We start from the raw sequence: 24,890 nt of genomic DNA, 5'->3' as shown, positions 1-24,890 counted from the left end.
GTCCTTTGACACAGTCAAAGAAATGAAAATCAAGTCATTACATTCATCAAATACAAATCAGTGCAGAACATCCGTTACTGCAGCGGTCATGTCTTATTAGAGTAACCACATCATAGAATTCCCATCACAGTGTGGCTCTTCTGTGATTTGATTGTAGTGTCCACATGGCTGAGGCTGGTCACTTTGAAGGAAACATATCTCTTCTGCGCATGGCTGTCTTAACTTCAGTCCTTCCTCCTCACTGCCAAGCCATTCAAACATTGGGAAAACTGGTTTATGAAGCAATTGCACAGTGCTTGTGCCAGTCTCTGGCAATCTTCATGTAGCCCATCCTTACCTTCATATCCCGTCATTTACCCCGAATGAAAGGAGCCATGTCTTCTATTTAGTTGAAGAAACACAGCACAGGAACCTTACAGCAATAACCAACCATTTGAACTCGGAGCCCAAGACTAAGGTAACATAAAAGACAAGAAAAGGCAGAGGCTTCACTCCAGAGCAACAAGTTACTACAGACAGGACTGAAAAGATCACAGCAGAAAAAGAACGAGATGTCTTCGACCCACGGGTGGTTCAGAATTAGAAAATTTGTCAGATTTTAGAAAAGCACTGGCACAAATGTGTTATTAATGCCCCCAGAAACCAGTGATGGGATCGGAAAATTGTCACTACAGGTGAGGAATTGATTGCTCCGGCCATGGAGAGATCTCACGGGGTAAAGCATAGACCATGCATGCATTAGATTGCAGTTTAAGATTCCACTAAAAATCACGCTGGAGGCTGGAGACATGGAGCCTAAGAGCACTGCGTTGTTTACAAGACCTCTGGCTCCATCCCCAGCCTGCCTCTCAACTCACTCTCCTGTAACTTAAGGTACAATCGATCTGATTTCCTTTTCAGTCCAAATGGTATACTCACAGACACCCACATTTGCACAGCAATAAAATAACAATTTTTAAAACCATGTTTGTGGCTTTCACTTCTGGCAGAGGAGGCTGCAGCCTTGGTCTGGTCACGGCAGCTGGCAGCCGAGCCCTGTGTCTCCTCCTCTGCTGCCGCGCGACATTGTCTGCAGGAGCGTAGGGGAGCAAGACTACTGTGCCACCATGATGGGCTTCCACCGCAGCGTGAAGGAAAAGGGTTTGAAAGAAGTCGTATCAACTTCTGCTTTTGAGCACAGTGACTGGCAGATCTTCAAACATCAAGTTCAGCTTTGTCTGTCAACCTGTCTGACATGTCAGGACCTGTGCCAAGCAGGAGCAGAGTCGACACAGACGTTGACACGCACAGAGAGTACTGGGACTAGGAATCACATGTGCTGGAGTGGGGGAATCAAGATGACCACCAGCTTGTTTGGACATTAGGCAGGGGCACATACAGTAAATGTTTGAAGCCATCGACATCACAAATAATGAAAGAGCTGTTAAAATTCTCAAGCCAGTTAAAAAGAAGAAAACTAAGCGTGAAATAAAGATTTTGGAGAATTTGGGAGGTGGGCCCAACATCATCACACTGGCAGACATTGTGAAAGACCCTGTGTCATGAACCCCTTGGTTTTTGAACATGTAAACAACATAGACTTCCAGCAGTTGTACCAGACGTTTACAGACCATAACATTTGCTTTTACATGTATGAAATTCTGAAAGCTCTGGATTATTGTCACAGCATGGGGATTATGCACGGAGATGTGAAACCCCATAATGTCACGATTGATCATGAGCACAGAAAGCTTTGGCTAATAGACTGCGTTTTAGCTGAGTTTTACCATCCTGGCCAAGAGTATAATGTCCGAGTTGTTTCCCAATATTTCAAAGGTCTAGAGCTACTTATACATGATCAGATGTGCGATTGTAGTTTAGATATGTGGAGCTTGGGTTGTATGCTGACAAGTATGCTCTTCCCGAAGGAGCCATTTTTCTGTGGACATGACAATTATGATCAGTTAGTGAGGATAGCCAAGGTTCTGGGAACGGAAGATTCATATGACTAGATTGACAAGTACAACATTGAATTAGATCCATGTTTCAACCATATCTTGGGCCGACACTGCCGTAAGCGATGGAATTTTGAAATTTTTCCTTGGATTTTCTGGACAAGCTGCTGCAATATGACCATCAGTCATGGTTCACTGCAAGAAAGGGCACGGACTACCCTTACTTCTCCACTGATGTGAAGGACCAGGCTCGAATGAGTTCGACTAGTATGGCGGGGGACAGCACACCTGTCAGCAGCGCCAATATGATGTCGGGATCTTCAGTGCCAACCCCTTCACCCCTTGGACCTCTGGCAGGCTCACCAGTGATTGCTGCTGCCAACTCACTTAGGATACCTGTTCCAGCTGCTGCTGGCACTCAGCAGTAATGACCCCCATCTATCTTCTAATGCCTGAGCAGAGGTGGGGAAGCCCACCCTCTCCTTGATGCAGCTTGCGCCTGGTTGGGAGGGGTGCGAACACTTCAGAAGCACCGTGTCTGAACCGTTGCTTGTGGATTTAGTAGTTGAGTCATTTTCAAAAAAATTATAGGCTGATTTTCTTTCTTTAAAAAAAAACTTGGACTTTTCATAACTCAGAGGATTCCCTGAAAAAATTACCTGAAAGTGAAATACTTCATGAACAAATTTGTTCTCCCCTTCTAAATTTAGTTTATTATCACTAAAGAACAAAGATAAACTGGCCTCCGTCCCAGCTGCTGCGTTTGGGTGGAGATTTCATCCCCTTCCCACATTACTCTCCCCATATTGTACACTCTTGGGGCTTATAGCACATGTTCTTCTCCAGAGATTATAAACTGTAGTTCATCAAGGAGGAGGGGAGGGAAAAGGTAGGGAGGACCAGATCCATCCTCAAACACTGTTCTGGCCACTTCATCTCTTCTCTCCAGGACTGCATCTGTGCCTTGTTCCCACTCTGGTGGAGGTGGGTCTGTCTTAGTTACATCAAGATATTAAAAGTCTACCCAACTTGCAGACAGACCCAAAAGCTTTTTTTTTTCCTGAATGAATCATGTCTTACTAACCTAACCCTAAATGGTTTTAATTTTAGTTTAGTTTCCATTTGTGATACATTTTTTTCTGGGCTCCTACTTTGGTCTTTCCCTTTGCATCTCCTGATGTGCTGTACTTAATAGATAGTAGAAGGGGGAAGGCAAATCCTTTTTGTTTTTTGATTTTTGCTTTTTTTTAAATTTTGACTTGGCCATTATTAGGAGGAATAATTTATTGCTTTAAAAATATATTGTCCATATAAGTTTCATGCTAGCACTCTTAGCAGCTAACGGGTGATGTGTCTGCACTGGGCTCATGTTTAGCATTGTACCCCTCCTTGCCCTTTCTTCACATGCCCTCATAGTTGTAAGTGGATTTGAGAGGCAGGAGCAGAGCCACTGTCTCCAGTGAACCAAAAGTGGTAGACCTGTAATTGTGGGAAACCATCAGTTCTCTTGTTATGGCCCTGCCATCCCTTGCTGTGTGTGTGTACATATAATACTTTGTCCTTCATATGTGAAAGATTCAGTGTTGGAATTCTTTGGTGTAAATAAACATTTAGTTTTATTTATCAAAATTAATAATGCAAAATTAATAACTGTAGCCCTGTTATTATTACTATTATTATTATGGTTGTTATTTAAAAATTTTTAATTTAAATATATTTTTATTATATTCCCCCCTCACCTTCCATGTTTTCTCCTGTTCTGTAACCCACCCAACTTTAAGTTCTTTCTCAAAATAAAAAAAAACCAATATAACAAAACTCCCCAAAACAAAAATTAAAGAATAAAATGATACACGAAAATATGGGGAAGGGGCGAGCAGGGGAGGAAGAGAGAATATCAAACTGGAACCAAACCCAAAAGAAAAGTGGAGACCATGTTATGTTGGGGACTATGAGGCCTACCCTGGTCCGACTGATAAACCCAGTGTCACTCCATTGGAAAAAACTGATTTTCCATCTCCCAGCAGGTCTAAGTGATAGTTTAGTTGTTAACCTTTGCCATAGTGGATAGGTTTTCATTAATTTATTCATTCATTTTTCAAAATGTAACAAAATATAATATAATGAGATCAAACAAAAACTATCACATCAAAGTTAGATAAGACAAACCAATGGAAGGAAAAGAGACCAAGAGAAGGCACAAGGATCAGAGACACAGCTATTCACACACTCAGGAATCCGTAAAAACATTAAACCAGAAGCCACAATATAAGCTTAGGGGACCTGGTCTAGACACTTGCAGGCCTTGAACACACTGCTACAGTCTCTGTGAATTCATATGTTGACGTATAGAGCCTTGTTTCCTTGGTAACCTCCCCTCTGGCTTTTACCTTTCTACCTTTTGCTCTTTCCACCTCCTCTTCTGCAGGATATCCTGAGCCCTGAGGGGACGGATTTTATTGAGACATCCCATTTAGGCCTCAGGGTTCCAAAGTCTCTTACACTTTGCTTAATGTTTAGCTATGGGTCTCTTTGCTTGTTCCCATCTGCTGCAAGAGGAGACTTCTTTGTGATGGTTGAACAAGGCACTAATCTCTGAGTATAGCAGAATGTCGTTAGGAGTCATTTTATCACTACCCCTTTCCCCCTTTTTGCCCCAGTAATATTTGATTTAACCCTAGGTCACTGAGCTATCTAATATAAGTTCTTGAACATCCAAATGATCTTCCATCTCATGAAGTAGACCTTAAGTCAAATTAGTTATCGGTTTGTTATTCCCACAAACTTCCTTCCACCATTGTTCTCACATGCCTTGCGGGTAGCACACCATTGTAGATAAAGGGTTTGTGGCAGGCTTGGTGATTATGTTTCTCTTTTGGTAGGGTTCCTGTACCCAATATGCTAGAAGATGAGTTGAAGGCTCTATGTAGGTACCAGCTCAACTTCTTCATTGTTAATGGGTTGTGTAGGTGCGTCTGCAGCAATAGATCCTTGCTATCAGTTGTTAGAAAGCAACCTATAATCATGGCAACAGCCTGCGTTGTTTGGGTGCCCATGGGGCTCCTTCAGCCAACAACTCAACTAGATATATCCTATGAGTGGCATTAAAGCTTCATTTGGTGACCTGAGATGGTCAGTTACCCCATTATTTGGTGATTTCATTCAGACTGCCTTCATATATGTTTATATTTTAGGAAACTTCTGCTGCATTGGGTTGTCATACTACCCTTTAAATGACCCTTAATTTTAGCTGTATCTCCCTGTATTCCCTCTCACATCTCCCTCTCCTCTCCCCTTCCCCTCTTGATACTTCCATTCCCCCATCCATCCTATAGCTATTCTAAGAAATAAAAGAATTTTTAAAATTGCATTATCAAAATTAAGCCCTGAAGATATAAATAACTTAAACAGATCCATTATAAGCAGTGAGAATGAAGCTGGGAGAAAGTCTCTACCACCTACAATTTAGACAAGAGGCTAATATCCAGAATTTACTAATAATTAAAATATAAGTGCCAAGGAAATAAAACTGCCAATAAACAAATGGTCTATTAAAGTGCATGGAAAGTTTTCAAAATAGTATAAATGACCAGTGACTAGTTTAAAACATGTTCAATATCTATAGCCACTGTGGAAATGCATATTAAACCTACTCTGTGATATCACCTTACCCCAATCAGAAGTGTTATCAATATATCTGACAACAAACCCTAGAGAGACAGTGGAGAGAAAGGAACCTTTATTCACTTTGGGGCAAGGCTCAAATTAATACAACCATTATAGAGATTTGTTTGCAGATTTCTCAAAACTGGAAAAGCATCATATTGTCTAGTTAAGGCATTGTCTTCCCCATTATATGTTAGCTCTATTTAAATTCCATTTACATATGTATAAATTTTAGGAGGCTTCTATAGTAGTGGGCTTCCATATGGCTTTTCAAAAAGTTTTAGTATGTTATCTCTCCCCATATTTTTCCATCTACCCTGTACTCAGATCGCCTTCCCCACTTAGTCCTCCTATTCTAATTTTCCCTTTAACAATTTATAACACTATATTCTATTTCCCCTTCCTAGGAAGATCCCCTCCTGCTTCCTGGCTTCTACAAGATACCTAACCTCTGCTGTTAGTTGAACTGAAATAAACATATCTAAAGATGTATTGTGGGGAGAGGAGCATACAATGTTTGTCTTTCTGGGTCTAGATTACTTCATTACCAGAAATAGGTTACAAGTTTTTGAGTCATTGAACAAAGGGGTCCCATAGACCCCCTGAAACATTATAGAATGTATCCAATATTGGCTTTTCTCTTCAGCCTGATAAGAATTTAATGCTGACGACATCACTATGTCATCAAACATGTTGTTTTTCTCTTCATTTTAGTGATTATTGAAAAATGTTTTAATTAGTTTATTTATTTTATAAAATATCATTATACCTCACAAAATTTGTTACATAATAATATGTGATGAATACACAATTTTTTTCTTTTTCTTTTTTTTCTCTAAGAAGGGCTGAGGCTTCCACATTTTGACCTTCTTTTGTGGGTTGTTTCTTGGGTATTCAGAGCATTCTGGGGCTAGTATCTAGTTATCAGTGACTGAATATCATGTGTGTTCTTTTGTGACTGGGTTACCTCACTCAGAATGATATTCTCTAGATGCATCCATTTTTCTAGAAATGTCATAAAGCCATTGTTTCTGATAGCTGAGTAGTACCCCATTGGGTAAATATACGACAGTTCTGTATCCATTCATCTACTGAAGGACATCTGGGTTCTTTCCAGCTTCTGGCTATTATAAATAGAGCTGCTATGAACATTGTGGTGCATGTGTCCTTATTATATGTTGGAGCTGCTCTGGGGTATATGCCAAGAAGTGGAATAACTGGGTTTTCAGGTAGTGATATGTCCAATTTTCTGAAGAACTGCCAGACTGATTACCAGAGTGGTTGTACCAGCTTACAACCTCACCAACAGTGGAAGAGTGTTTCTGTTTCTCCACATCCTTGCCAGCATCTGCTGTCATCTGAGTTTTCCATCTTAGTCATTGTTACTGGTGTGGGGTGGAACCTCAGGGTTGTTTTAATTTGCATTTCCCTGATGACTAGGGATGTTGAGCATTTCTTTAGGTGCTTCTCAACCATTCAATGTTCCTCTTTGTTTAGATTGTTAAACCATTTTTTGTAGGATTGTTTGATTCTCTGGGGTCTAACTTCTTGAGTTCCTTGTATACCTTGGATATTAGATTTCTATCAGATGTGGGGTTGATAAAGACCCTTTCCCAAACTGTTGGCTGCCTTTTTGTTTTCTTGACAGTGTTCTTAGCCTTACAGAAATTTTGCAATTTCATGAGGTCCCATTTATAGATTCTTGATCTTAAAGCATAGGCCATTGGTGTTCTGTTCAGGAAATTTTCCCCTGTGCCTAAGTGTTCTAAGCATTTCCCCACTTTTACTTCTAATAGTTTCAGTGTACCCGGTTTTATGTGGAGATCTTTGGTTCACTTGAACTTGACTTTTGTACGAGGAGATAAGAAAGGATCGATTTGCACTCTTCTGCATGCTGACTGCCAGTTTAACCAAAACCATTTGTTAAAGAGTCTGTCTTTTTTCCATTGATTGTTTTTAGATCCTTTGTCAAAGATCAAGTGACCATATGTGTGAGGGTTCAATTCTGGATTTTCAATTCTGTTCCACTGATCTACTGGCCTATCTCTGTACCAATATCATGCAGGCTTTTAACACAATTACTTTGTAATATTGCTTGAGGTCAGGAATGGTGATTTCCAAAGAAGTATTTGTTGTTGAGAGTAGATTTCATTATCCTAGATTTTTGGTTATTCCAGATGAATTTGCAAATTATTCATTCCAATTCTATGAAGAATTGAGTTGGAATTTTGATGGGGAATGAATTGAATCTGTAGATTGCTTTTGGTAAGATGGCCATTTTTACAATGTTGATCCTTCCAATCTATGAGCATGGTAGATCTTCCCATCTTCCAAGATCTTCTTCAATTTCCATCTTCACAGTCTTGAAGTTCTTGTCATGTAGATCTTTCATTGCTTAGTTAGGGTCACACCAAGATATTTCATATTATTTGTGACTATTGTGAAGGGTATCGTTTCTCTAATTTCTTTCTCACTATTGTGAAGGGTATATTTTCTCTAATTTATTTCTCAGCATGATTATCTTTTGAGTAGAAGAAGACTACTGGCTTCTTTGAGATAATTTTTTATCAAGCCCCTTTATTGAAGTTGTTTATCAGCTGGAAAAGATCTCTAGTGGTATTTTTGGGGACACATAAATATTATCATGTCATCGGCAAATAGTGATATTTTGAATTCTTCCTTCCCAATGTGGATCCCTTTGATTTCTTTTTGTTGTCTAATTGCTCTGGCCAGGACTTCCAGTACTATATTAAATACGTAGGGGGGTAGAGTGGGCAGCCTTATCTAGGCCCCGATTTTAGTGAGATTGCTTCAAGTTTCTCACTGTTTACTTTGATGTTGGCTATTGGTTTGCTGTATATTGCTTTTATTATGTTTAGGTATAGGCACTGGATTCCTGTTCTTTCCAAGACTTTTAACATGAAGTGGTGTTGAATTTTGTCAAGTGCTTTCTCAGCATCTAGTGAGATGATTTTATGGTTTCTTTCCTTAAGTTTGTTTATATGGTAGATTACGTTGATGGATTTCCATATAACGAACCTTCCCTGCATCGCAGGAATGAAGCCTACTTGATCATGGTGAATGATCCTTTTGATGTGTACTTGGATTTGGTTTCAATACGTTTATTGAGTATTTTTTGCATCAGTGTTCATAAGGGAAATTGGTCTTTCCTTGTAGAGTCTTTGTGTGGTTTAGGAATGAGAGTAATTGTGGCTTTGAATAATGAGTTGAGTAGTGTTCCCTCTGTCTCTATTTTGTGGAATAGTTTGAGGGTATTGGTATTAGGTCTTCTATGAAAATCTGATAGAATTCTGCACTGAACCCATCTGGTCCTGGGCTTTTTTTTTTTTTTTTTTTTTTTTTTTTTTTTTTTTTTTTTTGGTTTGGAAGGCTTTGGATGGCTGCTTCTATTCTTTTAGGTGTCATGGGACTCTTTAGATGGTTTATCTGATTCTGACTTAACTTTGATATCTGGTATCTGTCTTGAAATTTGTCCATTTCCTCCAGATTTTTCAGTTTTGTTGAGTATAGGTTTTTGTAGTAAGATCTGACAGTTTCTTGAAGTTCCTCAGTTTCAGTTGTTATTTCTCCACTTTCCTTTTTGATTTTGTTAATTTGGATACTCTCTCTTTGTCCTCTAGTTAGTCTGGCTAAGTGTTTATCGATCCTGTCAATTTTCTCAAAGAACCAGCTCCTGATTTTGTTGATTCTTTACATGGTTCTTTTTGTTTCTACTTGGTTCATTTCTGCTCTGAATTTGATTATTTCCTGCCGTCTACTCCTCTTGGGTGTATCTGCTTCCTTTTGTTCTACAGCTTTCAACTGTGCTGTCAAGCTGCTAGGGTATGCCTTCTCCAGTTTCCTTTTGGAGACACTCAGAGCTATGAGTTTTTCTCTCAGTACTGCTTTCATTGCATCCCATAGATTTGGGTATGTTGTGCTTTCATTTTCATTAAATTCGAAAAAATCCTTATTTGCTTCTTTATTTCTTCCTTGACCATGTTATCGTTGAGTAGCACATTGTTCATCTTTCATATGCATGTGGGCTTTCTGTTGTCTTTGATGTTATTAAAGACCAGCCTTAATCCATGGTGATCTAATAGGATGCATGGGAGTATTTTGATCTTCTTATATCTATTGAGGCCTGTTTTGTGGCCAACTATATGGTCAATTTTGGAGAAGGTGCCATGAGGTGCCGAGAAGAAGTTATATTCTTTTGTTTTAGGATGTAGATGTCTGCTAAATTTGTTTCATAACTTCTGTTAGTTTCACTGTGTCTCTGTTCAGTTTCTGCTTCCATGATCTGTCCATTGATGAAAGTGGGATGTTGAAGTCTCCCACTATTATTGTGTGGGGGGCAGTATATGCTTTGATCTTTAGTAGGGTTTCTTTTATGAATGTGGATGCTCTTGTATTTGTAGCATAGACGTTCAGGATTGAAAATTCATCTTGATATATTTTTCCCATGATCAGTAAAAAGTGTCCTTCCTTATCTTTGTAAATAAATTTTGGTTGAAAATATATTTTATTTGATATTAGAATGGCTACTCCAGCTTGTTTCCTGGGACCATTTGCTTGGAAGTTTTTCTCCCAGCATTTACTCTGAGGTAGTGTCTGTCTTGGTCACTGAGATGAGTTTCCTGAATGCAGATAAATCCCGGATTCTGCTTACGTATCCAGTCTAATAGTTTATGTCTCTTTATTGGGGAATTGTGTCCATTGATGTTAAGAGATATTAAGGAATAGTGGTTGTTATTTCCTGTTATTTTTTTGTTAGAGATAGACTTATGTTTGTGTGTCTTTCTTCTTTTGGTTTGCATATTTATTTTCTTGCTTTTCATAGGGTTTAGTTTTCCTCCTTGTGTTGGATTTTGCATCTATTATCCTTTGTAAGGCTGGATTTGTGGTTAGATATTGTGTATATTGGTTTTATCCTGGAATATCTTGGTCTCTCCATCTATGGTGATTGAGAGTTTTTCTGGATATAGTAACCTGGGTTGGCATTTGTTTTCTCTTAGAGTCTGTATGATGTCTGTCCAGGATGTTCTATCTTTCATAGTCTCTGTTGAGAAGTTGAGTGTAATTCTGATTGGTCTGCCTTTATATGTTACTCCTACTTTTTGCCTTACTGATTTTAGTATTCTTTCTTTGTTTTGAACATTTGGTGTTTTGATTATTATGTGTCAAGAAGAACTTCTTTCCTGGTCCCATCTATTTGGAGTTCTGTAGGCTTCTTTTATGTTCATGCTCATCTCGTTCTTAAGGGTAGAGAAGTTCTCTTCTATGATTTTGTTGAAGATATTTATTTACTGTGCCTTTTAGTTGGTATTCTTTGCCCTCTTCTATTCCTATTATCCTTAGGTTTGGTCTTTTCATTGTGTCCTGGATCTCCTGGACATTTTGGGTTAGGATCTTTTTGGTTTTTGCATTATCTCTCATTTTTTTCTGTGTTTTCTATGTTATCTTCTGCCCCTGAGATTCTCTCTTCCATCTCTTGTAGTGTGTTGATGTTCGCATCTATGACTCTTGATTTCTTTCTTATGTTTTCTATCACCAGGGTTGTCTCTTTTTCTGATTTCTTTATTGTTTCTCTTTCCATTTTCAATTCCTTCACCTGTTTGGTTATGTTTTCCTGCAGTTCTTTGAGTGATTTTTCCTGGTTCTCCTGTAATTGTTTAAGGGAGTTATTTATGTGCTTCTCAAAGATCTCCATCATGATCATGAAGTATGATTTCAAGTCTAAGTCTTGTTTTTCTGGTGTGTTTGGCAATCTACTACTTGCTGTGGTGGGAGAACTCGGTTCTGATGTTGGCACGTTGTCTTGGTTTCCATTGCTTAGGTTCTTGTGCTTTCCTCTTGCCATCTTGTTGTCAGCGATTGTAGGTGATCTGTTTGTTTCTGCCTGGTGCTTATCTCCCCTGTGGGCCCGTGGGCTTAGGAGGGAGATTGCTCCTGGGTTTTTGACTCTTTTTGGGCAAGCAGTGATCCTGATGGCAGTGACTCAGTTCTGCCTTCATGGGCTCAGGTGTGAGAGCTCTTTTGAAGCTGTTCTGGGAGCTCAGCCTTCTGTCCACAGGTTCTGATTCCTAATGGTGGAGACCCAGCTCTTTCTAGGCCAAAAAGGACCTTTTTCCAAAGAGTACCACACTCTCTATGCTCTGAGAACTCCCTGCGTTCTCTTGCTGGACACTCGGTGAGCCTATGCATCAAGCTCACCTTTGGTCCTGGTGGAAAAGCAACTGTGCAGCTGATCTGGGACCTCAGCTTCCTGCGGACAGATCCTGAGTCCTGATGACAGAGACTTGGCCCTCACTGTGGGCTGGAAATGACCCTTTTCCAGAGAGCACTTAGCTCCTTGCTCTCGAAGAAATCCCGGTGTGATCTCCCCCGGCCTGTGTCCCAGGCTCACCCCTGGTCCAGGTGGAAAAGCGCCTGTGCAGTTAGTCTTGGAGCTTAGCCTTCTGTAGGCAAATCCTGAGTCCAGGTGTTGGAGACCCGATCCTCTATTTTAGTAATTTTTAAAGTTTGTATAATATATCATTTACCTCAAGTGCTATTATGCCAATTGTTCCACAATATGATAAGATTAGAACAATAGATTTCTTTTTTTCTTTTTTGTAACTTTATTTTAAAAAACAAAGATAAATGTACAGATTTTTAAGCATTTTTGCATAAAAGTATACAAACACATTTTTATAAGGTTGTAATTAAGTATTTGTGGGTACCTATACATACACATATGTATATATGTAACAATAATATATGAAAAGAGGTTATTAATTTGAGGAGATAAGAGAGAAACTGGGAGGGACTGTAGGAAAAAAGGGGGATGTGATACAGTTCTATTTTAATTAACATATATTCTTTTTTTTCTTTTTTTCTTGATCTTCACACAGTCTGTGGGTTGTTTCTGGGGTGTTCAGGGCTTTCTGGGGTTAGTATCCCATTATCAGTGACTGCATATTATGTCTGTTCTTTTGTGACTGGGTTATCTCACTCAGGATGATATTCTCTAGATGCATCCATTTTCTTGAGAATTTCGTTAGGCCATTTTGATAGCTGAGTAGTACTCCATCGTGTAAATGTACCACATTTTTTGTATCCACTCATCTACTGAAGGACATCTGGGTTCTTTCCAGCTTCTGGCTATTATAAACAGAGCTGCAATGAACATTGTGGTACATGTATCTTTGTTGTATGTTGGAGCATCTCTGGGGTAAATGCCCAGAAGTGGAATAGCTGGGTCTTCTGGTAGTACTATGTCCATTTTTCTGAGGAACCGCCAGACTGATTTCCAGAGTAGTTGTATCAGTTTACAACCCCACCAGCAGTGGAGAAGTGTTCCTCTTTCTCCACATCCTCAACAGCATCTATTGTCCTCTGAGTTTTGGATCTTGGCCAATCTGACTGGTGTGAGGTGGAATCTCAGGGTTGTTTTGATTTGCATTTCCCTGATGGCTAAGGATGTTGAGCACTTTCTTAGATGTTTCTCAGCTATTTGATATTCCTCAATTGAGAAATTTTTGTTAAAGTATGTACCCCATTTTTTAATAGGGTTGTTTGATTCTCTGGTATCTCCCTTTTTGAGTTCTTTGTATACCTTGGATATTAGGCCTCTATCTGATGAGGGGTTGGTAAATATCTTTTCCCACTCTATTGGCTGCCGTTTTGTTTTCCTCATAGTGTCTTTAGCCTTACAGAAACTTTGCAATCTCATTAAGTCCCATTTGTCAAACTTTGACCTTAATGCTCAAGCTATTGGTGTTTTGTTTAGGAAATTTTCTCCTGTGCCTATGAGTTCTAAGGTTTTCCTGACTTTCTCATCTAATAGTTTTAGTGTACCTGGTTTAATGTGGAGATCTTCAATTCACTTGCACTTGAGCTTTGTACAAGGAGATAAGAAAGGGTCTATTTTCATTCTTCTGCATGCTGAGTTCCAGTTGGACCAAAACCGTTTGTTGAATAGTCTGTCCTTTTTCCATTGAATGTTTTCAGCTCCTTTGTCAAAAATCAGGTGACCATATACGTGAGGGCTCATTTCTGGATCTTCTATTCTATTCCATTGATCCATGTGCCTATTTCTTTACCAGTACCATGCAGTTTTTCAGGACAATTGCCTTGTAATATAGCTTGAGGTCATTCCCACAGATGTTTTCTTGTTGTTGAAGATAGATTTCACTATTCTAGGTCTTTTGTTATTAAAAATGAAATTGCACATTGATCTTTCCAACTCAGTGAAGAACTGGGTTGGAATTTTGATGGGGATTGCATTGAATCTGTAGATTGCTTTTGGTAAGATGGCCATTTTTGAAATGTTGATCCTTCCAATCCATGAGCATGGGAGATCTTTCCATTTTCTGAGATCTTCCTCGATTTCCTTCTTTAGAGGTTTGAAGTTCTTGTTGATTTTTTCAAAGAACCAGTTCTTGGTTTTGTTGATTCTTTCAATGGTTCTTTTTGTTTCTATTTGGTTGATTTCTGCCCTATGTTTGATTATTTCTTGCCTCTACTCCTCTTGGGTGTATCTGCTTCCTTTTGTTCTAGAGCTTTCAACTGTGCTGTCAAGTTGCTGATATATGCTCTCTCCAGTTTCTTTTTGGAAGCACTCAGAGCTATGAGTTTTCCTCTCAGTACTGCTTTCATTGCATCCCATAGGTTTGGGTATGTTGTGTTTTCGTTTTCATTGAATTCTAGAAAATCCTTGATTTCTTTCTTTATTTCTTCCTTGACCCTGCTATCGTTTAACAGAGCATTGTTTAGTTTCCATGTGTATGTGGGCTTTTTGTTGTCTTTGTTGTTGTTAAAGACCAGTCTTAGACCATGGTGATCTGAGAGGATGCATGGGAGTATTTCAATCTTCTTATATCTACTGAGGCTCGTTTTGTGACCAATTATGTGGTCAATTTTTGAGAAGGTGCCATGAGGTGCTGAGAAAAAGGTGTATTCTTTTTTATTAGGATGATATGTTCTGTAGATATCTATTAATTCCAGTTGTTTTATAACCTCTGCTAGTTTTACAGTATCCTTGTTCAGTTTTTGTTTCCCTAAATCTGTCCATTAGTGAGAGTGGGGTATTAAGGACTCCCACTATTATTATGTGGGGCGCAATGTATTTTTTGAGCTTTAGTAGGGTTTCTTTTATGAATATCGGTGCTTTTGTATTTGGAGCATATATGTTAAGGATTGAGAGTTCCTCCTGACAAATTTCCTCTATAATGAGTAAAAAGTGTTCTTCCTTATCTTTTTTGATAACTTTTGGTTGAAAATCTACTTTATTCGATATTAGAATGGCGACTCCAGCTTGCTTCTTGGGGCCATTTGCTTGGAAGGTTTTTTTCCCATCCTTTTACTCTGAGATAGTGTCTGTCTTTGTCTCTGAGATGAGTTTCTTGTATGCAAAAAAAAAAAATTGCTGGGTTTTGTTTATGTATCCAGTCTGATAGCCTATGTCTTTTTATTGGGAAATTGAGTCCATTTATGTTAACAGATATCAAGGAATAGAGGTTGCTGTTTCCTGCTATTTTTGCTTTTGGAGGTTGAATTGTGCCTGTATGTTTTTCTTCTTTTGGTTTTCTTGCTTAGAAGTTTTCTTGTTTTTATTGGGATGTAGTTCCCTGCGTTGTAATTGGTTTTCCACCTATAATTCGTTGTAGTGTTTGGTTTGTTGTCAGATATTGTCTAAATTTAGTTTTGTCTTGGAATATCTTAGTCTCTCCATCTATGGTGATTGAGAGTTTTGCTGGGTATAGCAGCTTTGGCTGGCACCTGTGCTCTCTTAGGGTCTGCATGATGTCTGACCAGGCTCTTCTAGCTTTCATAATCTCTGTTGAGAAATCAGGTGTGATTCTGATTGGTCTGCCTTTATAAGTTACATGGCCTTTTTCCCTTACTGCTTTTAATATTTTTTCTTTATTTTGGGCACTTGGTGTTTTGACTATTATGTGTCGGGAGGAGTTTCTTTTTTGTTCCAATCTATTTGGAGTTCGGTGGGCTTGTTTTATGCTCATGGTCATCTCTTTCTTAAGGGTAGGGAAATTTTTTTCTATGATTTTCTCGAAGATATTTACTGTGCCTCTTAGTTGATATTCTTTGCCCTCTTCTATTCCTATTATCCTTAGGTTTGGTCTTCTCATTGTGTCCTGGATCTCCTGGACATTTTGGGTTAGGAGATTTTTGGCTTTTGCATCTTCTCTGACTGTTTTGTCTATGTTTTCAATGTTGTCTTCGGCCCCCAAGATTCTCTCTTCCATCTCTTGTATTCTATTGGAATTGCTTGCATCTGTGACTCCTGATTTCTTTTTTGGGTGTTCTACCTCTAGGGTTATCTCTTTTAGTGTTTTCTTTATTGTGTCAATTTCCGTTTTAAAGTCCTTCTTCCATTCCTTCATCTCTTTGTTTCTGTTTTTCTCTAGTTCTTTGAGTTCTTTGAGTGTTTTTCTTGTTTCCTCTTTAAAAGCTTCTGATTCTTTTTGCTTTTCCTCCCGTTCTTGTTTAAGGAACTCTATCATCGTCTTGAGGTTTGATTTTAGGTCTGTGTCTTCTTTTTCTGGTGTGTTTGGCATTCTGCTGTTTGCTGTGATGGGAGAGCTGGGTACTGGTGTTGCCAGGTTGTCTTGGTTTCCCTGGGATATGTTCTTTCCCTTTCCTCTTGCCATCTTGTTGTCAGTCTTGTGTCCCTGAATCACTGCTGGATCACCGCTGTTCTGCTGGCTCACTGCTGTTCCTGGTGGCAGGTGGTCTGAGTGTGGTTCCTCACTCCGTGTTGTCTGGCACTGCCTCACTGCCGTTCAACTGGCTCACTGCTGTTCCTGGTGGTGGGTGGTCTGAGTGCAGTTCCTCACTCCTTGTTATCCGGCTGGGAATAGCTCAATGCAGGGTTACTGGTTCACTGGAGCAAGCTGGGGCGGGGAGGGGGAAGCAGGGGACCACAGGCTGGCTCACTGCTGGCTTACTGCCAAACAATAGATTTCTATTCATCCTACTATGACAGTCATTTAGCTGCTGTAATATATATGTTATAAATGTTGTAATTCCGTTTCATTTGTCTAAACTGTAAAGTATCAATAAAGAAATTTAAAGAATAAGTAACATTATTTATCTTCATAAGTTTCTTTTCCAGTTCTCTTCATTCCTTTGTGTGTAAATTCTATATTTTAGTCTGGTATGAGTTTTCCTCTGTTTGAAAGGGTTACATTTAATCAGAGCTACATTTAATTCTCATTTATAGCTCTTAAAGCCAGCAGAATCTGAAACAATACACCCCAAGTTCTAAAAAACCCAAACTGCCAACATAGATTACTCCAGTCAGCAAAACTATCTGCCACAGTTGATGATGAATAAAAAAATTTTCATGATCCAAATAAACTAAAAAAGATTATTTCAAATAAAATCACTAAACTGAATGCTAGAAATAATACTGTGAATTGGAGAGGAAAAAGTACAGCTAGGAGACTCTAGAAAAAACAAAACTGTAGTTTAATGAAAAACAAACCACAGCTAAGAATACAAACCAACAAAAAATCGAAATGATTGTAGTCAACACACATTTCAACAAGAACTCTAAATATTAATGGATTCAACTCACCAATCAAAGACACAGGTAGCAAATTGATTAAGAACAAAATCCATTTATTTGTTGTCTAAAACATACCTTAGATTTAAAGATGGGCACCACCAGAAGATAAAAGGATGTGAAAATGTATTCCAGGCAAATGGGATCAGGAAGCAAGCAGACCTTGGGGCCCTTCTCTTACTCTGTTATCTAGCCCAGCCTTGATGTGATGGGCTGTGCCTATTTTAACCTATTATGCCATGTTCAGTTGAGATCCTTGGGAGGGCTACTCTGTTTTGAAGAATAAAGAAAAAGTGGAGTTTGGGGTAGACAGGAGGTTGAGGGGGTGAGAAGCAGTAGAGGAAGGAAAAAGTGTGGTTGGGATGTAGTGTATAAGAGAAAAATAAAAAAAGAAAAGAAGTGATCAGGTACTTCTGTCCTGTCTGTCAAAATAGATTCCTAATAAAAACTAATCAGAAGAGACAAAGAGGGCCTCCACATCCATGCATCTATACTTGCACCAAAACAGCTGTGATTGTTTAGGTAGAACCTAAGTAATAATCTAGGAAGACTATTCTGTGCTGTTATTGGTGGCTGACAATACTCTTGGAGCAGTGTGAGGAATAAAACTATTATATTTCAATTTATCCTATTGTAATAGTTTCTTTAAGTATACACTATTGAGTAGTCTGTTGAGTATTCAAAACATGCCTTTTGTTTATATCAGGAATTGTTTTCTTTGTTTTTTTATTTTATTATTTTTAACAAAGTATTTTGCATTTCACAATACAAAATGATGGGCCTCATGATGACATTTTTTAAAAAAGATTTATTTATTTATTTAATGTATATGAGTATACCATAGCTATCTTCAGACACACGAGAATAGGGCATCAGATTCTATTACAGATGGTTGTGGGCCACCATGTGGTAGCTCGGATTTGAACTCAGGACCTCAGTGCTCTTAACTGCTGAGCCATCTCTCCAGCCCCCATAAATGACATGTTTTTTTTTTTTTTTTTGGTTTTGAAACTAAATATTTAATATTTTCAGTAAATTGTTTCAATACAATTTCAAACAAATGCCAACTGGAAGACAGTGTCCAAAAACTCTGAAGAAGCTTCTAGACAAGGAATGAGGTGATCGTCAGCCACAGTACTTCTGCTGATCATGGTGCCAGTTGGCCAGCCTTATCTAGACTATTGATTATTTACCACATCATCGATTGTCAGAATGCTCCTCACAGTTTCAGTTGCTAGGGTCAAAGCACTGACTGACACCAACAGAGGCTGAACAACCATTTCTTCCAAAATGTTGGAGATCCCACTGAATTAATTTCAGACATTAATGCCTATTGTTTTTTCTCCTTGGGCATGGTGGGTGCTTAGTTCTGTTATGGTAGAAATGTGTTCAGGCCAGCATTTTCAGCTAGTGTAGATGGAATGACTTCCAGAGTGTCTTCGAAAGCACGAACACAGTAGGACGCCATACCACTCAGTGTTTGAGAGTACTCAGTCAGTCTGAGGGCTAACTCTATTTCTGGAGCACCACCTCCTGCAGTAAGAGCTCTCTTCTTTACTAAGCATCGGATAACACAAATCATCACGAATGGCGCACTCAGCTTCTTCAATCACCAATTTGTTAGAACCACGTACAACTATTGTAACGGTTTTGCCTGGGCTTGTACAACCTGTAATCTTGAGTAGTTTTCTAGAACCATTCAACCTGACTTCCTCTGCCAACTCAGCAGAGCCCAGCATGTCAGCAGTGAACTGGTCAATGTGAGCAACTGGTTTGGTTCCAATTGTCTTACAGATGAATCCAATGTCTTCTCTTTCAATGTCCTTAACCACCACATTCTTCATCTTGTTCAGAAAATGTAAGGCAAGATCACTGAGGGCATGTCTTAGGATAGGCTTCTGTATGTGAAGCACATTAGATCCTGTTTCCTTAAGTGCTTCACCAAATTTAAAACATAGGCTATCTCTTCTCAAAGCACTCAATCCATCTGCGTATAGTCAGATTTGATTATCCATATCTGTTTTAGGAGCAGATAAGCAAAACTGAATAAACCCAATCTTGGCCTTTTCAACTCTTGTTATGCCAGAGTTCGCCACTTTCTGTGTGAGAACGAGGCCTTCGACCAGCTCACAGTCATGTATTGTCCCACCAAGCTTCTTAACTACTTTAATATCTCTAAGATCGACACTGGTAGCTGTGGCCGGGTCGATCACTTTCATCACTGCGTTGACACTCACTGGAGAGAGCAGACTTGAATATTGAGAGACAACCTTTGAATTCAACGAAGTGATTATGCTATTTAACAAAGTTTCTCTGTCACTCAGTTGCACAGGTCATGTAAAGATTTCAAGACCCTTTCCCAAAGCTTTCTGGAATGACTCGGAAATGATAGCTGGATGTATACCTTTCTGCAGAAGCTTGGTACAAGAGTCTAAAAGAGAGCCAGCGATGATGACAACCAATGTGGTGCCATCCCCTGCTTCTATGTCTTGAGCTTTGGACAGTTTCACCAGCATCCAGGCTGCTGAGTGCAATACTTGTATTTGTTTCAGAATAGTGGCACCATCATTTGTAATGGTCACCATCACCTTTTCCATCTTGAATCATTTTGTCCATTCCTTTAGATCCAAGGCTTGTTCTAATAGCATCAGCAACAGCTTTGGCCACGGAAATGTTGCTGAAGCGGATCTGCTCTGGCTTGTTGCCGTCCTGGTAGGCGCCTTTCTTGCAGTGGGCACCCGGATTCTGGAAGCTACGTTCTCTGGCATGGCACCCTTGGTAGCATCTGCATGGGTTTAGGAGGACTGATGGACACGGATTCTGGCCTGCTGCGGAGTAATGGTCTTTCTGGCCGTCTCCCCCGAAAACCTTCTAGAAAGCGATGTCGGGAGAGAAGGCCCATAGTGACATTTTTAATTGAAGTATATCACACATGTTGAGGATATTCTTCTCCCATCACCATCACCCATCCTCCTTCCCCTCTCTAACACTCTCCCTCTTCCTAAATAGTATCCTGTTTATATGTTGTCCATATATCCATCTATTCATACACATGTGATTCATTTATGAGAGAGAAATATTATGTTGTGCTTACTGTGTCTGATTTATTTTTCTTAAAATTATGACCTCCAGCTCCATCATTTATTCCTGAAAAAAATAATACAATTCTTTTCCTTTTTTGTTCTTTTTTTATTCATCTGAATAGCCAGGAAGCTTCCACTTCTGGTGTGTATCTGAAGACAGATACAGTGTATGCATATAAAAAAACAAATAAATCTAGATAAAGGAAAAGTCAATTGAGCCCAGTGTCTATTTTAACAGATAAACCGGTGGGGAGTAGTGGCACACTCCTTTAATCCCTGCGCTTGGGAGGCATTGGCAGAGGGACAGCCAGGGTTACACAGAAACCCAATCTCAAAAATGTTTCATGTGAATTCTGTTCTTTATAGAAGAATGAAACTCAGTTGTGTGTATGTGTGTATCATATATTCTTTATCAATTCATCTGTTGGTAAACACCAAAGCTGGTTCCATAACTTGACTGTTGGGGATTAGTGCAGCAATATACTTAGATATCTGTGAGAACTGGAATCCAGGAGTGGATGAGGGAGTCACCAACCTGGGAAACGGACTCTGGAGACCAGCACTGAGGTACAGATCTATCTAATGTTTTGTACAATGGAGGCATTTTCAACAACCTTTGGACCAATGGGAAATTGACATAAGCTCTGGAGTAGCCAATGACCCCACTGTCACTATGGGAAGAACCTGACTGCCAGTCCTGGGGGGGGGACTTCTATAAAGATGAGGGAAGCAGCCCCTACCCTGTTCCAGACCCATTTTGAGGTTCCACTAGTTTGCTAGTATCCTCTATTTTGTGTCACATGGTATGCCAGCTGACATGGGCACTCATACTATTAGGACAGTACAGAAGCCTCCATCACCATCCATTGGGCCCCACCCAGGGGCCATAGCACCCACGGATATCCAAATATCAATGGTATGCTAATTTTTATTCCCTAGTGAAGTGGAAAGTTAAGGGTTCTTTGGAAAGTCAATTGTGTTGGATGGTGTTTTTCTGGGACAAGCATGTGAAGGAGTGTTTTCCTGAAGTGGACACAGGTGAAAGACTAAGGCAGACCCACAAAGGAATGTTTCACTAAAGTAGAAACAAAAGAGATGTTCTGCTAAAACAAACACATGAAAGGACACATGATAAAAGATTCCTTGTTAACAACACACATATATCGGTCCACCTTGTACGGTTTAGTTGAGCTCTATTTATCAGGATTCTGTCAGAATCAGGCTGTTTGGATGTACATGTTGAGACAAGACATGTGGTAGACACATGATGTTTGTGGGGTATTAATAGGACTTGACAGTGACACACAGAGAGAGCTAGGCTTGCTTATAGAGATAACTATATAACACTGCTGATCTTCACTTCCCTGAGAGAGACAAAACAGAGAACTTCTCCTCTCCTGATGTTCCTGTTGGTCTCTCAAGCTGAGGCTGTGTCCCCTCTGTTGTTAACCTGACTCTACCAAGCTAGACTACTCTCTGTCAGATGTGTACATGTAAATTAGGTGTAGAAGATATGATAGCAAAAATAGATACATTGGTTAAAACAATGTTAAATGTAAAAAATTCCTGACACAAAACATCCAGGAAATCTGGGACACTATGAAAAGACCAAACCTAAGAATCACAAAAAAGAAAGAGAAAGAATCCCACTTCAAAGACCCAGAAAATATTTTTAACAAAATCATAGAAGAAAAATTTCTTAAACTAAAGATGGGCATACCAATAAAGGAACAAAAACTATACGGAACACCTAATAGACTGGACCAGAAAAGAATTCCTCTCACTGCATAATACTCAGAACACTAAATGTACAGAACAAAAAAATACATTAAAAAGTGGAAAAGGCCAAGTAACATATAAAGGCAGACCTGTTAGAAGTACACCTCTTCTCAGTGGAGACTCTAATAGCCAGAAGAGCCTGAATAGATGCACTGTAACTCTAAGAGACCATGTATCTCAGCCAAGAATATATACCCAGAAACATTTTCAATAATCATAGATGGAGAAAACAAGATAATCCATAATAAAGTCAAATTTAAACAATGTCTATCCACAGATAAGCCCCTACAGAAGGTAGGTACTAGAAGAAAAAGTCCAACTCAAGGAAGTATTTAACTATACCTATAAAAACACAGGAAATAATTTCACACCTACAAAACTTAAAAAAAATACACAAAGTCACCGTCACCACCAAGAAGAAAATAACAAAATTTTAAAATCATTGGTCATTAATATCTCTCAATATCAATGAACATAATTCTCTAATAAAAAAGACACAGAGTACCAGAAGGGGTGTAAAAACAGGATCCATTCTTCTGCTGCATACAAGAAACCCAGAGGCAAATGCTCTGAGTCAACCATTGGACTGAAAATGGGGTCCCCCGTGAAGGAATTAATTAGAGAAAGGACTGAAGGAGATGAAGGGATTTGCAACCCCATAGGAAGAACAACAATATCAACCAACCAGATCCCCCAGAGCTCCCAGAGTCTAAAGCACCAACCAAAGAGTACACATGGAGGGAGCCATGGCTCCAGCAGCATATATAGCAGAGGATGGTCTTATCTGGCATCAAGGGGAGTAGAGGACCTTGGTCCTGTAAAGCTCGGGAATGCCCCAGTGTAGGGGAATTCCAGGGTGGGAAGGTAGGAGGGAGTGAGTGGGTGGGGGAGCATCCTCATAGAGACAGAAGGGATTGGAATAGGGGGATTCCGGAGGGGGTAACTGGGAAAGGAGATAATATTTGAAATGTAAATGAAAAAAAATATCTAATATAAAAAGGGGGAAATGAAAATATGTTAATATAATCCACCATATTGTAAAAAACTGAAAGAAAAATCCATAATTATCCCATATGATGCCTAACATCTTTGACAAAATCCAACATTTCTTCATGATAAAGATCTTTAAAAAATCAGGGATACGAGGAATACCTCAATATAACAAAGGGAATTTGCAGGATGCCTACAGTCAACATCAAATTAAATGTAGTGAAACTCAGAACAATTCCACTAAAATCAGGAACAAGACAGGGCTGTCCACTCTCTCCATATTTCCTTAATATAGTACTTGAAGTCCTAACCAGAGCATTGAGACGACTGAAGACGATCAAGAGGATAGAAATTGAAAAGGAAGAAGTCAAGGCAATAGTCAAGTCACTACTTGGAGATGACATGATAGTATACATAAGGGATGACATGTTTTACCAGGGAATTCCTCCAACTGATAAACACTGCTTAGTGAAAGGGCTGGATACAAGATGGACTCAAAAAAAAAAAATAGTGGTCCTCCTATATACAAATGACAAGTGGACTGAGAAAGAAATCCAAAAAACCACATCCTTTCAATAGCCACAAAGAATATAAAATACCTTGGTGTGACCCTAACCAAGCAAGTGAAGGATCTGTATGATAGGATTAACATAATAAAAAGCACAATCTTATCCAAGAAAATCTAAAGAGTCAATGCAATCCCCATCAAAATTCCAACACGATTCTTTACAGACCTGGACAGAGCAATTCTCAACTTCATATGGAAAAACAAAAACTCAGTATAGTTAAAATGATGTTGAACAATAAAAGAACTTTCATAGGTATCACCATCCCTGACCTCAAGATATACTGCATAGTAATAGTAATGAAAACCATATGTTATTGGCATAAAAACAGACAAGTTGATAGATGGAATCAAATAAAAAACCTAGATGTAAATCCACATACCTATGAACATATGTTTTTTGCTAAGAAGCCAGAAATGGAAAAAATAAATCATCTTCAACAAATGGTGCTGCTCTAACTGGATATCACCACATATAAGAATGCAAATAGATCCACATCTGTCCCCTGCACAAAACTCAAGGTCAAATGGATCAAAGACTTCATAAAACCAGATACAGTGAACCTGATAGATGAGAAAGTGTGGAATAGCCTTAAATGCGTTGACTGTGTTTTCAAGAAACTGAACAGCTTCTGTAAGGCAAAGGACACCATCAACAGGACAAACAAAGATTTTCATCAACTCAACATCTGGCAGAGGGCTAACATGCAAAATATATAAAGAACTCAAAATATTACACATCACAAAACCAAATAATGGAATTTAAAAATGGCATATAGATCTAAACAGAGATCTGCATAGAGATTCTCAGCAGAGGAAACTCAAATGGCCAAGAAATACCTAAAGAGACGTTCAACATCTTTAACCATCAGGGAAATGTAAAGCAAAATAATTCTGAGATTCCATCTTATACCCATCAGAATGCCTAAGATCAACAACACAAATGACATCTCATGCTGGCAATAATGTGAAACAAGAGCAACACTCCTTTACTAGTGGGAGTACAAACATGTACAACTACTGTAGAAGTAAACGCCGAGCTTGCTCAGAAAATTGAGAGTCAATCTACCTCAAGAACCAGCTATACCACTCTTGGGAATATCCCAAAGGATGCTCTGTTCAACTATGGTCATAGCAGCTTTATTCATTATGGCACAGAAACTGAAAACAACCTAAATATCCCCCACCTGAAAAATAAAGAAAATATACATTTATACAGTGGACTATTACTCAGCTGTTTTTTTAAAAAGGCATGATGAAATTTGCAGACAAATGAATGGACCTAGAAAAAAAATCACCCA

The 24,890-nt window shown here is 39.0% G+C and overlaps 2 pseudogenes across 2 annotated transcripts; one reads left to right on the top strand and one right to left on the bottom strand.

Moving 5' to 3' along the window:
* Positions 1–1,234: 1,234 nt before the first annotated feature.
* On the top strand, positions 1,235–2,362 carry LOC308414403 (casein kinase II subunit alpha-like; annotated as a pseudogene). The gene has a single exon. The product of its transcript is annotated as a casein kinase II subunit alpha-like (transcript).
* Positions 2,363–18,350: 15,988 nt separating this feature from the next.
* Positions 18,351–19,940, bottom strand: LOC308414891 (T-complex protein 1 subunit delta-like; annotated as a pseudogene). Its single transcript has one exon. The product of its transcript is annotated as a T-complex protein 1 subunit delta-like (transcript).
* Positions 19,941–24,890: the final 4,950 nt, after the last annotated feature.

This window comes from Micromys minutus, assembly GCF_963924665.1.
Source record: "Micromys minutus genome assembly, chromosome: X".
NCBI classification, from domain to species: domain Eukaryota; kingdom Metazoa; phylum Chordata; class Mammalia; order Rodentia; family Muridae; genus Micromys; species Micromys minutus.
This window is presented reverse-complemented; position numbering and strand designations above follow the sequence as displayed.